Here is a 13332-nt window from a genome sequence, read left to right on the forward strand (position 1 = left end):
TTGGTCACCACCATGCAGCTGGCACTCCGTGGATGCAACCTCTTGTTGACAACAGGGAGATGATTTTCTTAGATGAATGACCCCTCCCTGGAGGTGCTCAAAGCCAGGCTGGATGAGGCCTTGAGCAGCCTGGGCTGGTGGGAGGTGTGTGCCCATGGCAGGGGTTGGAACTGGATGAGCTTTGAGGTCCCTTCCAACCCAACCCATTCTGTGACCCTGTGATTTGCCAGCATTGTGTGGAGAGCTTGGGTAAAAGACAGAGAGCTGCTCCTGGCTGGAGCTCAATGCATGCCAGCACTGCTCAGAGGAGCACAGGACCTCTCTGCAAAGCAGCTCTCAATACCAAGCATCTCCCAGCTCTCTGGAGATGGGATGGGGCAGGAATACCACCACATTGCCAGCCAGCTGCAGATCCACCTGCACTGCATTCACACAGCCAGAGCTCTAATGACACCCAAATTACATCTTTCCCAGCTCTCATCTTTCTGATTCTGGGCTCCCTTGTAAGGAAGAGATGGCATCACAGCTTAATCAATAGCATTCTGCTCCAAGAAAGGCTTCCTGAGGCTGACAACCCCACCTAGGCTTTGCTTTGAAACCTGCTCCCATTCCAAACACCACATCAAAAGCAGGGAATTTATTTTTCCTGCTATGGAGACTGCTGAATCTCCTCAGGAAAATCAAACAGCAGCTCCAAAAGGCAGCAGGGTCCTGGCTGGATGTGTGCAAAGCAGGGCTGAAAGAAGGGACAGGGCCAGTGGAAGGCTGCAAAGATGCTGAGGGCCCTGGAGCAGCTCTGTGAGGAGCAAAGGCTGAGAGCCTGCAGAAGAAAAGCCCCAGAGGGCAGCTGAGCAATGCTCAGCAAGAGCTGAAGGAGCTGTGGGGGGCAAGAGGCTGGGGCCAGACTCTGCTCAGTGGTGCCCAGGGAAAGGCCAAGGGGGACAAACTGGAACCCAGGAGGTTCCACCTGAACAGAAATAGAATCTTGTTTGGGGTAAGGGTGCTGGAGGCCTGGAGAGCTTCCAACCCCCCCTGGGCATTGTGCTCCTGGGCAAGCTGCTGTGGGTGCCCTGGTGGAGCAAGTGGTTGGACTGGAGGATCTCCAGAGGTTCCTTCAAGCCTTTACAGAATGGTAGGGGTTGGAGAGGACCTCTGGAGACCCCTCTGCCAGAGCAGGATGACCTAAGGCAGGTCCCACAGGAACACTTGATGAGAATGAGATGAAATGGATGGGTTGGGTTGGAAGGGACCTCAAAGCTCATCCAGTGCCAACTCCCTGCCATGGGCAGGGACACCTCCTACCAGCCCAGCTTGCTCAAGTCCTCCTTCAGCCTGGTCTTGAACACCTCCAGGGAGGGGATATCCACAGCCTCCCTGCACTGAAGGAGAAGAGTTGCATAGTGCCCATGGAAGCAGCTCTGCAGGGTGAGCTGCTGAGCAGGGGCTGGGGAAAGTTCTGAAGCCAGAGGTCAGTAACAGACATCTCACCCAGCAGCAGCCTGGGGATGGTGCCTGGGTCCAGGCATCACTCCACCCAGGGCCATGCTCTGCTCCAGCTGCCCCACACAGAGCAGGCAGCCTGCAGCCTCCCTCCCTGCCCTGTCTTAGTGTTAATGAAGTGGCAAACCCAGCTCTGGAGCTGTGGTGGGAAGTGTCAGCAGGTGCCTGGGGCTGCCAAGGCCACGTCAGCTGTGCCCCTGCACAGGCAGCAGGCAGTCAGGGGCCAGCATGTTACATGTGCAAGGCATAAATATTCATGGCGTGCTTCATGAGCCCTCTGAGCACAGCTCAGGCCATCCAAAGTGCTGCTGGTCACAGGTCCTGACCTCAGCTCTGGGCATTTCACCTCAGCAGCACCAAGGGTCCTGCACAGATAATCCTGTAATGGATGATCAGCCCTGGAGACAGAAACAGCAGCAAAGGAAATCTCTGCAGCGCTGCAAAGCAGAACTGCTGTCACACAGGGCTGGGGCTCAGGCTGAGCTACAGCAGCTCCACAGCCTCCCCCATGGCAAGCAGCTGGGGATGGTTTGAGTTTTATTTTTAAGTCTCTTCTCTTTTCCCTGTTTCCCAGTGCAGTCTGCGGCAGGGGCCAGGCTGAGCCAGAGGATGCGTTTGCTCCAATGGCTTTCATGGACACTGAAGTTCCTGCTGCCCTTCACCCAAACCGCAGAGGCAGAAACTCAAAAGCAGAGGAAAGAAGGAGAGGGAAGCACTAAAAGAACACAGATGTGGCTTCAACCAGAGGAGGTGCTGCTAATGAGCTCAAGGCCAGGCTGGATGAGGCCTTGAGCAAGCTGGGCTGGTGGGAGCTGTCCCTGTCCATGGCAAGGGGTTGGAGCTGGATGAAGCTTTGAGGTCCCTCCTAACCTAAACCATTCTATGAATCTATGATTGCAAATTACTGACCTGATTGCACTGTAACTCTTCTCTGCATTGCTGAGCCCAGAGCTGGGTCCAGAGGAACAGGGAACTGCTGGAGGGAGTCCAGGGGAGGCTACAGAGATGCTGAGGGGCCTGGAGCAGCTCTGTGAGGAGCAAAGGCTGAGAGCCCTGGGGCTGACAGCCTGCAGAAGAGCAGCCCCAGAGGGCAGCTGAGCAATGCTCAGCAAGAGCTAAAGGAGCTGTGGGGGGCAAGAGGCTGGGGCCAGACTCTGCTCAGTGGTGCCCAGGGACAGCACAAGGGGCAAGGGGCACAAACTGGAACCCAGGAGGATCCATCTGGAGATAAGGAGAAAGTTGTTTGGTGTGAGGGTGCTGGAGGCCTGGAGCAGGCTGCCCAGAGAGGTTGTGGAGTCTCCTTGTGTGGAGAGCTTCCAATGCCCCTGGGCATTGTGCTGCTGGGCAAGCTGCTGTGGGTGCCCTGCTGGAGCAGGGGCTTGGACTGGGTGAGCTCCAGAGGTCCCTTCCAACCCTACCCTGCTGGGGTTCTGCAACTCTTTCTCCTGTGTTTATTCTTTTAAAAGACTGAGGGAAGAACTCCAGCAGCCCAGAGTGAATCTCCACTACTTGCCGGGGCCTCCTGGGGCAGGGCACCAATGACAGCCTGCAAAGCACTCAAAAGAAAAAAAAGCAATTAGCAGCTCTGAGTGGTTCTGACAGAGTGGTGGCCCTGCAGGGCACCTCAGGGTGAAGAAGCCAGAGAGGGACTCTGCTTCCTCAGAGCTTCTGCAGAGAGGGTTCAGAAGCTGTTTTTGTGGAGGCACAGCTTGTTTACCACAGGCTTGGGTTGCAGCTTTGTGCTGCTGCTTCTCTCTGTTTTCCCTCCTGATGTTAATAAATAAAAGTTATTTGATTACAGCAATCAGAGGGCTGAGATCAGTTCTGGCTGCAATGAATATGTTAGGAAAGCACAAGAGCCAAGAAGACAAAAAAAAGAAAGAAAGAAAAATTAACTGCTTCAGGGAAGTACAAACTTGAAACTGGAAACAACAGACTCCCAGCAGCAGGGCATGGGCTGGAAGGGACCTCTGGAGATCATCCAGACCTAAAGAAGGTCCCACAGGAACTCATTCAGGTGGGGTTGGAATCTCTCCAGAGATGGAGACTCCACCACTCCTCTGGGCAGCTTGCTCCTGGGGCTGCATCACCCTTAAGCCAAAGAAGTTCTTCCTCACCTTCAGGTGGAACTTATTCCTTCAGCCTGGCTGGGGAGGGGTAGGACAAACCCAAAGCTCCCTCTGCAAGAGCAGCTTTTGGGGCCCTTTTCCCCTCAAAAGGACAGCTGGAAAAGCTGCCTCAGGCTTTGCTCCTCAGTCACTGCTGCATCAGGTCTGAATGCAAACCACAAAGGCTCACGATCTGGAGAAACAAGTTGATGCCTGGGGACACTCTGGTGCCTTTCTGTAGATTGAGATGGCCAAAGGACCTCAAGTGGGGCTTGCTTTGGACACTGAGCCAGCCAGATATGAAAAAGCCCTCCTAGGGAATGAGGGAAAACAGCTAGGAAAGTGGCAGAGGCTGGAGGAAATGAAGGCCACAGGACACCCAGCAGTGATCCAGCAGCAGCAGCATCTTAATGAGCCAATAAAAGACTTTAGACAATCTGTCTAGACTTGGCTTCTGCCTGGCTATAAAATGGGCCTTAAAAGAAAGACACAAACAGCAATCAGAAGTCAATGAAGAGCTGGTGGAAGGAGCTTCCTACTGGGCTACATCTGCAGCCTGCACTGCTCCTCAGGCAGCAGCACTTCACCCAAATCCTTCATTTGCTAAGCAGCAAAGCTGCTCCCAGGGGGTTGGCTGCACTGCAAGCCCACAGGCAGCTTCCTGACTTGGTCTTGTAGAACTTGACTGGAGGACATCTCTGCTCTGCTGAGACCTCACCTGCAGGGCTCTGCCAGCTCTGGGGCCCCTAACTCAAGAAGAACATGGAGCTGATGGAGAGGGGCCAGAGGAAGCCACAAAGATGATCAGAAGGCTGGAGAAGCTCTGCTGTGGGGACAGGTTGAAGGAGCTGAGGGTGTTCAGCCTGCAGAAGAGAAGGCTCCAGAGAGTCCTTAAAGCTACATTTCAGCATGGGACCTCCAGGCAGACTGGGGAGGGACTGTACAGAAGGAGTGTGGGGATAGGACAAGAGGTAATGGTTTGGAACTGGAGCAGGGCAGAGTTAGGTTGGACATCAGGAGGGAGTTGTGCACAGTGAGGCTGGGGAGAGACTGGAACAGGTTGCACAGGGAGGTGGTTGAGGCTCCATCCCTGCAGACACTCAGGAACAGACTGGCTGTGTCCCTGGGCAGCCTGCTCTGGCTGGAGCTGTCCCTGCTGCCTGCAGGGGGTGGCCTGGATGCCCTTTGGGGTCCCTTCCAACCTGATGCAACCTGTGGCTCTCTGACATCTCTCCTAGAAAGCTCTGATCAACACAGCTCAAGATGGGCCTTGGTCTTGAGGAAGCTGAAATGTTTGAAATAGTCATAACTGAGTAGAATCATAGAATTGTTTGGGCTGGAAAAGACTTCCAAGAGATCCTCCAGTCCAAGGCCCTGCTCCAGCAGGGCAGCCACAGCAGCTTGCCCAGGAGCACAATTCCCAGCTGGGGTTGGAAGCTCTCCTGACAAGGAGACTCCACAAGTTGAGATTAAAAAGGAAAGGAAGAAAGAACTCTGTGGGGAAAGGAAGGAAGGAAAAGGGGATAAAAAAGGAAGGAAAGGAGAGAGCTGAGTCTAAAGTGGAAGGAAAGAAGTCGTCTGTGGAAAGAGCAAGGCAGGTTTGAGGAGTAGGAGATGAAAATGGAAGCAGGGCAGCAGGAAATGCTCCTGGCATGCCTGGAAGATCACTAGCAAGGCATGAAAGGCATCTTCTAGGAGCATGGAGAGCTGAGGCCGTTTGTCATCCTCTGTGTGAGAGGAAGGAGAAGGCAGGCAGTGGGCAGGGGAGGGCTCCTGATGGAAGAGGCATCTCAGGATTATTTATGTGCTGCTACTCCCCCATGGCTCCCAAAGCTGTTCCCTGCATTAGCACAAAGCAAGAGAGGCCTGTGAAGTATGGAAGGTACAAGAGAAGGCAATATTTTGTCTTTCCTCCTGGGATGGAGGATCTCAGTGACAGAGGCTGGGACAAGGGATGGCATCCTCTGATCTATTACCCTGCAGGCTCCTCCTGCTCTGCAAACCAGGCAGATCCCGTGGGAACAGCTCAGTGCAATCACAATATTCCTCCTTTCCACAGGGTAAGCTCAGGATGACAGCAGGGGGCTTCCTCTGCAGAAGTCTGGATGGAATTCATGGCAGCCCTTCAGGACAGCTGACAGAGGCTCTGTGCACCACGCACCGGGACAGGCGCCGGAGCAGCCACGGCAGCCAGGACTCAGCAGCTCTGCTTCCCATCCCCCACTGCCAGGGAGGCAAGAGAATGGGAGAGGAGCAAAGGCAGGAGGATGCAGTCACCTAGGAAGCCTGGGTTCAGCGCCCTCTGCAGAAAAAAAGAGGGACAGGGGAAAGAATTTGTCTCACCTCACAAGGCTTCCTTCGTTTTTACAGCCAAAGGCAGCTCTGGTGCTGAAACCAGAGCACGGTCCAGGCCAGAAGGGACCTCCAAAGCTCACCCAGTTCAAGCCCCTGCAGGCAGCAGGGACATCCTCCACCAGATCAAGTTGCCCAGAGCCTCATCAAGCCTCACCTTCAATATCTTCAGGCATGGAGCTTCAACCACCTCCCTGGGCAACCTGTTGCAGTGTTCCATTACCCTCCTGGTACAGAACTTGTTCCTCACATCCAATCTCAATCTGCTCTACTCTAGTTTCAAACCATTGCCCCTGGTCCTGCCCCTGCAGGTCTTTGGAAACAGTCCCTCTGCAGCCTCTTGTAGCCCCTTCAGGTAGTGGCAGGCAGCTCTAAGGTCTCCCTGGAGCCTTTTCCTCTCCAGGCTGAACACCCCCAGCTCCCTCAGCCTGTCCCCATAGCAGAGCTGCTCCAACCCCCTGAGCATTTTCATGGCACTCCTCTGGCCCCTCTCCATCAGGTCCATGTCCTTCCTGTGCTGAGGGCTCCAGACCTGCACACAGTACTCCAGGTGAGGTCTCAGCAGAGCAGAGCAAAGAGGCAGAATTACCTCTATGGATCTGCTGCCAATGTTGCTTTGGATGCAGCCCAATTTGGTGCTTTGTTTTTTTTTCCTGTTGGGGTGTTTTTTGCTTTTCCAGGCAAATCTTCCTTATTTATGGATATTTTTCCCCCCCATACCATGCCTCAATCTTTCTATCAACTTCCATCTTCATTTCTCCTTCTCCCCTGACCTGGCAAGTGCTGGGTTCATGGATGGACTTGATGATCTGAAAGGTCGAGCCTGAAAGATGCAATGAAAGTGAAAGGGACAGATAGAAGATGAATATTTGAGCCCAGGCAGAAAGAAAAATGGAAAGCCCTTGAAGAGCTCAGAGATAAATGAGTTGATTTCATTAGTGGTGAGCTGTTTGCTTTTGCTGGGCTGGAAGCAGGCAAAGAAGCTCTCCAGTAGATGAATAAAGGCCATTCCCACCAGAAAGTATCATCACTTAAACACAACCCAAAGCAAAGGAACAGCCCTGCTGCTTCTCCAGCCTGCCTCAGACCTCCAGCCCTTCCTGCAGACACTGAGCCCCCCAGCAGAGAGAATCAAGAGCACCACAGGCAGTGATCTGTGGGACCAGTAACTCAATGGGAGAGCTCCCCAAGCCCCAGGCCATGCTCTATAACCACAGACTCCACAGAAGCACAGGGGGCTGGGACCCCCCCCACCCCCCACCCGAGAGCTGCTGGAACCCTCCCCCAGAGAGCTGCTGCTTCTCCTGAAGTGACAGCACCTGAGCTGAAACCCCACTCCCCCTCCCTGGAGATGTTCAAGGCCTTGAGCAACCTGGGCTGGTGGGAGGTGTCCCTGTCCATGGCAGGGGGTAGGAGCTGGAGGAGCTTTAAGGTCCCTTCCAACCCGACCCACCTGCAGAATCCATGAATGAAGCTATGAAGAAGTTGTTCTGAGGCTGCTTTTTGCGCTGCACTTCCAAACCCTATTTTTAGACCCAATTTGTCACCACACAAGCTCAGCTGCTAGCTCAACCTGAACTGCTGTAGAGAAGGTTTCTGCCCCTTGGGTTAGGGCAGTGGGAGAGTTCCAAGGAACACAATGTGCAAAGCACTGTTCCCACAGCTAAAATCAATCAATAGTCCTCGTGGTGGGCAGGGCAACACCTCAGCCCAGATCTCCTTCCAAAGCACTGACTCACTCCAATGAATATTTGAACAGTGACACCAGGAGAAGTTGGGCTCTGGCAGCTGCTGGGGAGAGCAGAAGCCAGTCATAGACCCATCAAGGTTGAAAAGCTTTCCAAGATCATCCAGTCCAACCTTCTACCCAAGCCCACCATGGCCATCAAACCATCTCCCCACGGCCACAGGTTTGTGGAACACCTCCAGGGATGGGGACTCCACCACCTCCCTGAGCAGCCTCTTCTCAAAGTAAAACGTGCTCAGGTATCTTGCACACCTCCAGGGATGGTCCTGTGGCCAAGCAGAAATCCTGGTTTGTGTGTCTCACACTGATGTTCATGAAACATCTCTCTCTCACTCTTGAACCATCAAAGCCCTGCTCTGGGGGTTTAGACTCCTCATTACAAGCAGCAGTCACTTGACAACATAACCCAAGGTTAAAAGAAGCTCAGAAATGGGAAAGAAAGGTGGAAAACATTAGCGATGGAATCACTGAATCATGGAATCATAGAAACAACTGCTTGGGGTGGAAAATCCCTCTGAGGTCATCCAGTCCAACTATCAACCCAATCCCACCATGGCCACCAAACCATGGCCCAGGTTTCTTGCACACCTCCAGGGATGGGGACTCCACCACCTCCCTGGGCAGCCTATGCCAATCCCTGACTACTTCTCCATGACTGAAATTCCTCCTCACACCCAACCTAATTCCCCTTCAAAGATCATAAATTGTGGACATCATTGGATGGTGAAGAGGTGGTGCTGAGCAGTGTGGTTCAGCACCAGATGTGGTAGTGTTGGGTTGATGGTTGGACTCAATGATCTGAAAAGTCTTTTCCAGCCTAAAGGATTCCATGTGTGGCATCAGCCACTGCCAGAGTGCTGCACAAAGGGTCCCCCAGGAGTCATCTTTGTCCTTTATTATCACAGCCAAGGCAACCTTTGCCTACCACAGTGACATCAAAGGGCAACCAAGTTGGGGAACAGGGCTGGAGAGGAGCAGCTGAGAGAGCTGGGGATGTTCAGCCTGGAGAAGAGGAGGCTGAGGGAGACCTCATTGCTCTCTACAGCTCCCCGAGAGGAGGCTGCAGTGAGGTGGGGGTTGGGCTCTGCTCCCTAGGTTCAGGGGATAGGAGGAGAGGAAATGGCCTGGAATTGTGCCAAGGGAGGGGTAGGTTGGAGATGAGAAAAAATTTCCTTGCTGCAAGAGTGGTCAGGGACTGGCACAGGCTGCCCAGGGAGGTGGTGGAGTCCCCGTCCCTGGAGGTGTTCCAGAACCCTGTGCCATGTCCCTTGGGGCTACGGTTTGGTGGCCACGGTGGGGTTGGGTAGAAGGTTGGACTGGATGATCTTGGAGGCCTTTTCCACCCCAAACACTTCCAAGATTCAATGATTCCATCACTAATGTTTTTCACCTTTCTTTCCCATTTCTGAGCTTCTTTTAACCTTGGGTTATGTTGTCAAGTGACTGCTGCTTGTAATGAGGAGTCTAAACCCACAGAGGAGGGATCAAGAGTGAGAGAGAAGTTTCATTAACATCAGAGTGTGGGGCACACACACACACAAATCAGGATTTGCTGCTTGGCAGCAGGACTTGCTTCTCTATTAGAGACACCCAGAAGAGTCTCCTCTCCCTCCTTCCAGCACAGACAATTCTCAACTCCCTAGCAGCAACGATTTAACTCTGTCTTCATTTGTGCTGCTAATGGAATTCCCATCAGACAGCAGCAAAATTTAAGTCCCACTACTTAAAAAAAAAAAAATCATAAATTCAACTCATGCAGATTCAGGCAGAGGAAGAGCCCTAGAGGAGCTGTGTGAATCACTGCTGGGTGATACTGCAGCTCCTGGGCTCTTCATGGGGTCAGCTCCCACAGACCATGAGTACTGAGTCACAGCACCAGAATCTGATCCTCCACCCTGAAGGCTTCACAGAAAGTGACCAGAGATGATTCAGAGCACCCCAAACACCCTGAATTAAGAGGCTCAGCTCTTCTTAGAAACACAAGGCAGGGTAGGGAACATATCAAGGCTGTAAGAAAGGCTCAGAGGTTCAGAGTGAGGTGGCCAAAGGGGTTCAGAACAGCTGCCACAGATAAACCCATGGAGAATGATTGCTGCAGGAGGTACTTCACAGAATCTCAGAGTCCCAGCATGGGGGGGTGGGAAGGGAACTCTGGAGCTCACCCAGTCTAAAGCAGGGCACCCACAGCTTGCCCAGGAGCACAATGCCCAGGGGCACTGGAAGCTCTCCACACAAGGAGACTCCACAACCTCTCTGGGCAGCCTGCTCCAGGCCTTCAGAACCCTCACAACAAAAAACTTTCTCCTCCTCTTCACATGGAACCTCCTGGGTTTGTGCCCCTTGCCCTGTCCCTGGGCACCACTGAGCAGAGTCTGGCCCCAGCCTCTTGCCCCCCACAGCTCCTTTAGCTCTTGCTGAGCATTGCTCAGACACCCTCTGGGGCTGCTCTTCTGCAGGAAGAGAGAAAGCATATTAAAAAGAAATTCAAGTGGCCATTGAGGGACAGCAGCACTGCTGGGAAAAGCTTCTGCTTGTGAGGAGAAGGAACCAGAACTTCAAGGCTCTCTTCTTTAATCTGGCAGAGGGGAGATTTAGACTGAAGATTGGGAAGAAAGTCGTAAGAGTGAGGGTGAGGAGACACTGGCACAGGCTGCCCAGGGAGGCTGTGGATGTCCCCTCCCTGGAGGTGTTCAAGGCCAGGCTGGATGAGACCTTGAGCAACCTGGGCTGGTGGGAGGTGTCCTTGCCCATGGCAGGTCCCTTTCTGAGGTCCCTTCCAACCCAGCCTATTCTGTGATTCTTTGCCCTGACAGTGGCTGGGTTGGGATGTTCCTGCTGTGCCTGACCCAGCCCAGCTCCTGCAGAGCCACCCCTGCTGCCTGCTCTCCACCTTACCCAAGCAAGATGCTCAAGGATGGCAGGGACAGGAGGATTAAAGTCTGGAATGTTTCCAGAAAAGAAAGCTTTCAGCAAGAAAAAAAAATCCAAAAGAAGAAAAAGATGAAGAGATTGTCACAAGCATTGTGCTTACCAGGCTGGAGTGGATTAAAGTTGATTCTGCCTTTTTGTTCTGCCAAGGTGATGAGAGCCTCCTAACAAACACACCGCTGCCATGAGAAGTCCTCCGAGGCAACTTCACCAGAGAGATAATCAGATCAGGGCTCTGCTACAACAGCTTTAATCCCTCTTGATCCTGTCTTTAAGACACAGGCAAAGACAGCATGCTTGGCCCATTTGTTTTTTTCTTTTCCCTTCTCCAGCTGGTTGGGAGCAGCAGCACCTACAGCCTGGGGAGGTTCAGCTGCTCTGGCGCTGAGGCGCTGCTCCGTGCGGCACTGCAGGGCTGGCTTGGGCAAATCAGCAGGACCTTGTGGGCAGAAAGGCTGAGTGGTGAGATGGGGGCTGAGCTATAGAAGGGCAAAAGAATCAATGATCTGTAGAGCTGTTGAGGTTGGAAGAGACCTTTGAGCTCAGCCAGTCCAGCTGCTCACCCAGAGCTCACAATCCAGCCCTGCTGCTAAGCCACATCCCTCAGCACCACATCCCTGAGGCTCTGAAACACCTCTGGGCATGGGGACTCCAACAGCTCCCTGGGCAGCCTGGCCCAGTGCCTGACAACTCTTGTTGGGAAGAAGTTTCTTCTATGTCCAACCTAAACCTCCCCTGGAGCAACTTGAGAGGCCACTTCCTCGTCCTGTCTCTTGTTGCCTGTGAGAAGAGACCAAGCCCCAGCTCTCTGCAACCTCCTCTGAAGCAGCTGTAGAAGGTGATGAGGTCTCCCCTCAGCTTCCTCTCCTGAAGGCTAAACAACCCCAGCTGCTCCTTATCAGACCTGTGCTCGAGGCCACCTTCTTTGGACATGCTCCAGCACCTCAGTGTCCTTCTTAGAGTGAGGGACCCAAAACTGAGCCCAGGATTTGAGGTGTGGCCTCACCAATACCAAGCAGTGGGGGGGGACACAATCACATCCTAGGCCTGCTGGCGAAGAGGTGAAGGTAGCAGAGACATAGAATCATGGAAAACAATTAGGAAGGTTGGAAAAGGCCTCTAAGATCACCCAGTCCAACTGTCAGCCCAACACCAAATCATGTCCTGAAGCTCTGTGGTCTGTCTCCTGGGTTAGGAGATCTGAGATCTCCATCCTGCAGCAGGCTGCCCAGAGAGGCTGTGGAATCTCCTTGTCTGGAGACTTTCAAAGGCCACCTGTATGTGTTCCTGTGTGACCTACCCTGGCTGACCCTGCTCTGGCAGGTGGTTAGACTGGAGGATCTCTGGAGGTTCTTTCCACCCCCTACTATTCACTGATTCTGTGATCCTCACAGGGTTTGGAAAATCATTAAGATTGGAAAAGGCCTCTAAGGTCATCAAGTCCAGCTGTCAACCCAACACTGCCATGGCCACCAAACTGTACCTTGGTGCGCCACATCCATGTGTTGTGGAGCTCTGGGCATCCCTACCTGCCCAGGCTCTGCTCTTCAGCCTGTGGAGAGAGCATCCAAGGCTCCCCCAGCAAAGCAGGCAGTGAACTGATCTGGGAAGGGGTGAGTTGAGGAGAGAAAAAGATGACTAAATGCCCTCTGAATCTTTCATTGATCCATTAGGAGGCCTTCAAGTGGTCCTTTTGCTAACAACTCCCATATCTATCTCTTACAGACAGCAATTAACCTCCTGGTAGGGATTAATCTTTGCCAATAAAAAATAAATCAAAGAGTAATCAATCTTTGAAATTCCAGCATCCATTCCTTCCATTAATAATCTGAAACAGTCCTTTAGATTTTTCCATAATTAGACCATTCCCTTAATTTATTAATCCCACAGACTGCAGAGCAGGTTCCACATCCCCAGCTCCTGCCACAATGACATACTCAAACCCTCTGCAAGTGCTCGGCATAAAAAGACACTTGGGGAAGAGTTTATTAGCTCAAAGGCTCAAGCAAAGCCTTCCCTGTGCTGAAGCAGGATGGAACACTGAGCAAGGAGAGCACCTTCCACTCATCCTCGCCAGCTCCCAGCATCTGGGTTGGAGCAGATGGATGGAACACTGGATTTAGGGGAATTAGCTGGCTACAGATTGGAGGTCAAAGGTCATGAACATTCTGGTACCCAGGGACAGGATCTTCCTTCTGCCAAAACACAGCAAGCAGGGAATCAATCTTAGGGGTTGGAAGGGACCTCCAGAGATCACCCAGTCCAAGCCCCCTGCTCCAGCAGGGTCACTGAGGGCAGGTCACACAGGAACACAGCCAGCTGGGCTTGGAAGCTCTCCACACAAGGAGACTCCACAACCTCTCTGGGCAGCCTGCTCCAGGCCTCCACCACCCTCACACCAAACAACTTTCTCCTCCTGCTCAGATGAAACCTCCTGGGTTCCAGTTTGTGCCCCTTGCCCCTTGTGCTGTCCCTGGGCACCACTGAGCAGAGTCTGGCCCCAGCCTCTTGCCCCCCACAGCTCCTTTAGCTCTTGCTGAGCATTGCTCAGCTGCCCTCTGGGGCTGCTCTTCTGCAGGCTCTCAGCCCCAGGGCCTGGGGCAGTAGTGGACAAAGCTCCCTGTGCTCAGACTGTGAGGAAGGAAGCTCTGGGTGTGTTGTGTCACAGAAATGCAGCTGGTGTGCAGGTCCCAGGTA

General features: G+C 53.1%; 1 protein-coding gene across 1 annotated transcript in view; it reads right to left on the minus strand.

Annotated features, from left to right (window-relative positions):
* Positions 1 to 13332, minus strand: part of GRM7 (glutamate metabotropic receptor 7) — a 215125-nt gene that overhangs the window by 112084 nt on the left and 89709 nt on the right. The window lies entirely within an intron of this gene.

This window comes from Indicator indicator, chromosome 15, assembly GCF_027791375.1.
Source record: "Indicator indicator isolate 239-I01 chromosome 15, UM_Iind_1.1, whole genome shotgun sequence".
In the NCBI taxonomy this organism is placed as follows: domain Eukaryota; kingdom Metazoa; phylum Chordata; class Aves; order Piciformes; family Indicatoridae; genus Indicator; species Indicator indicator.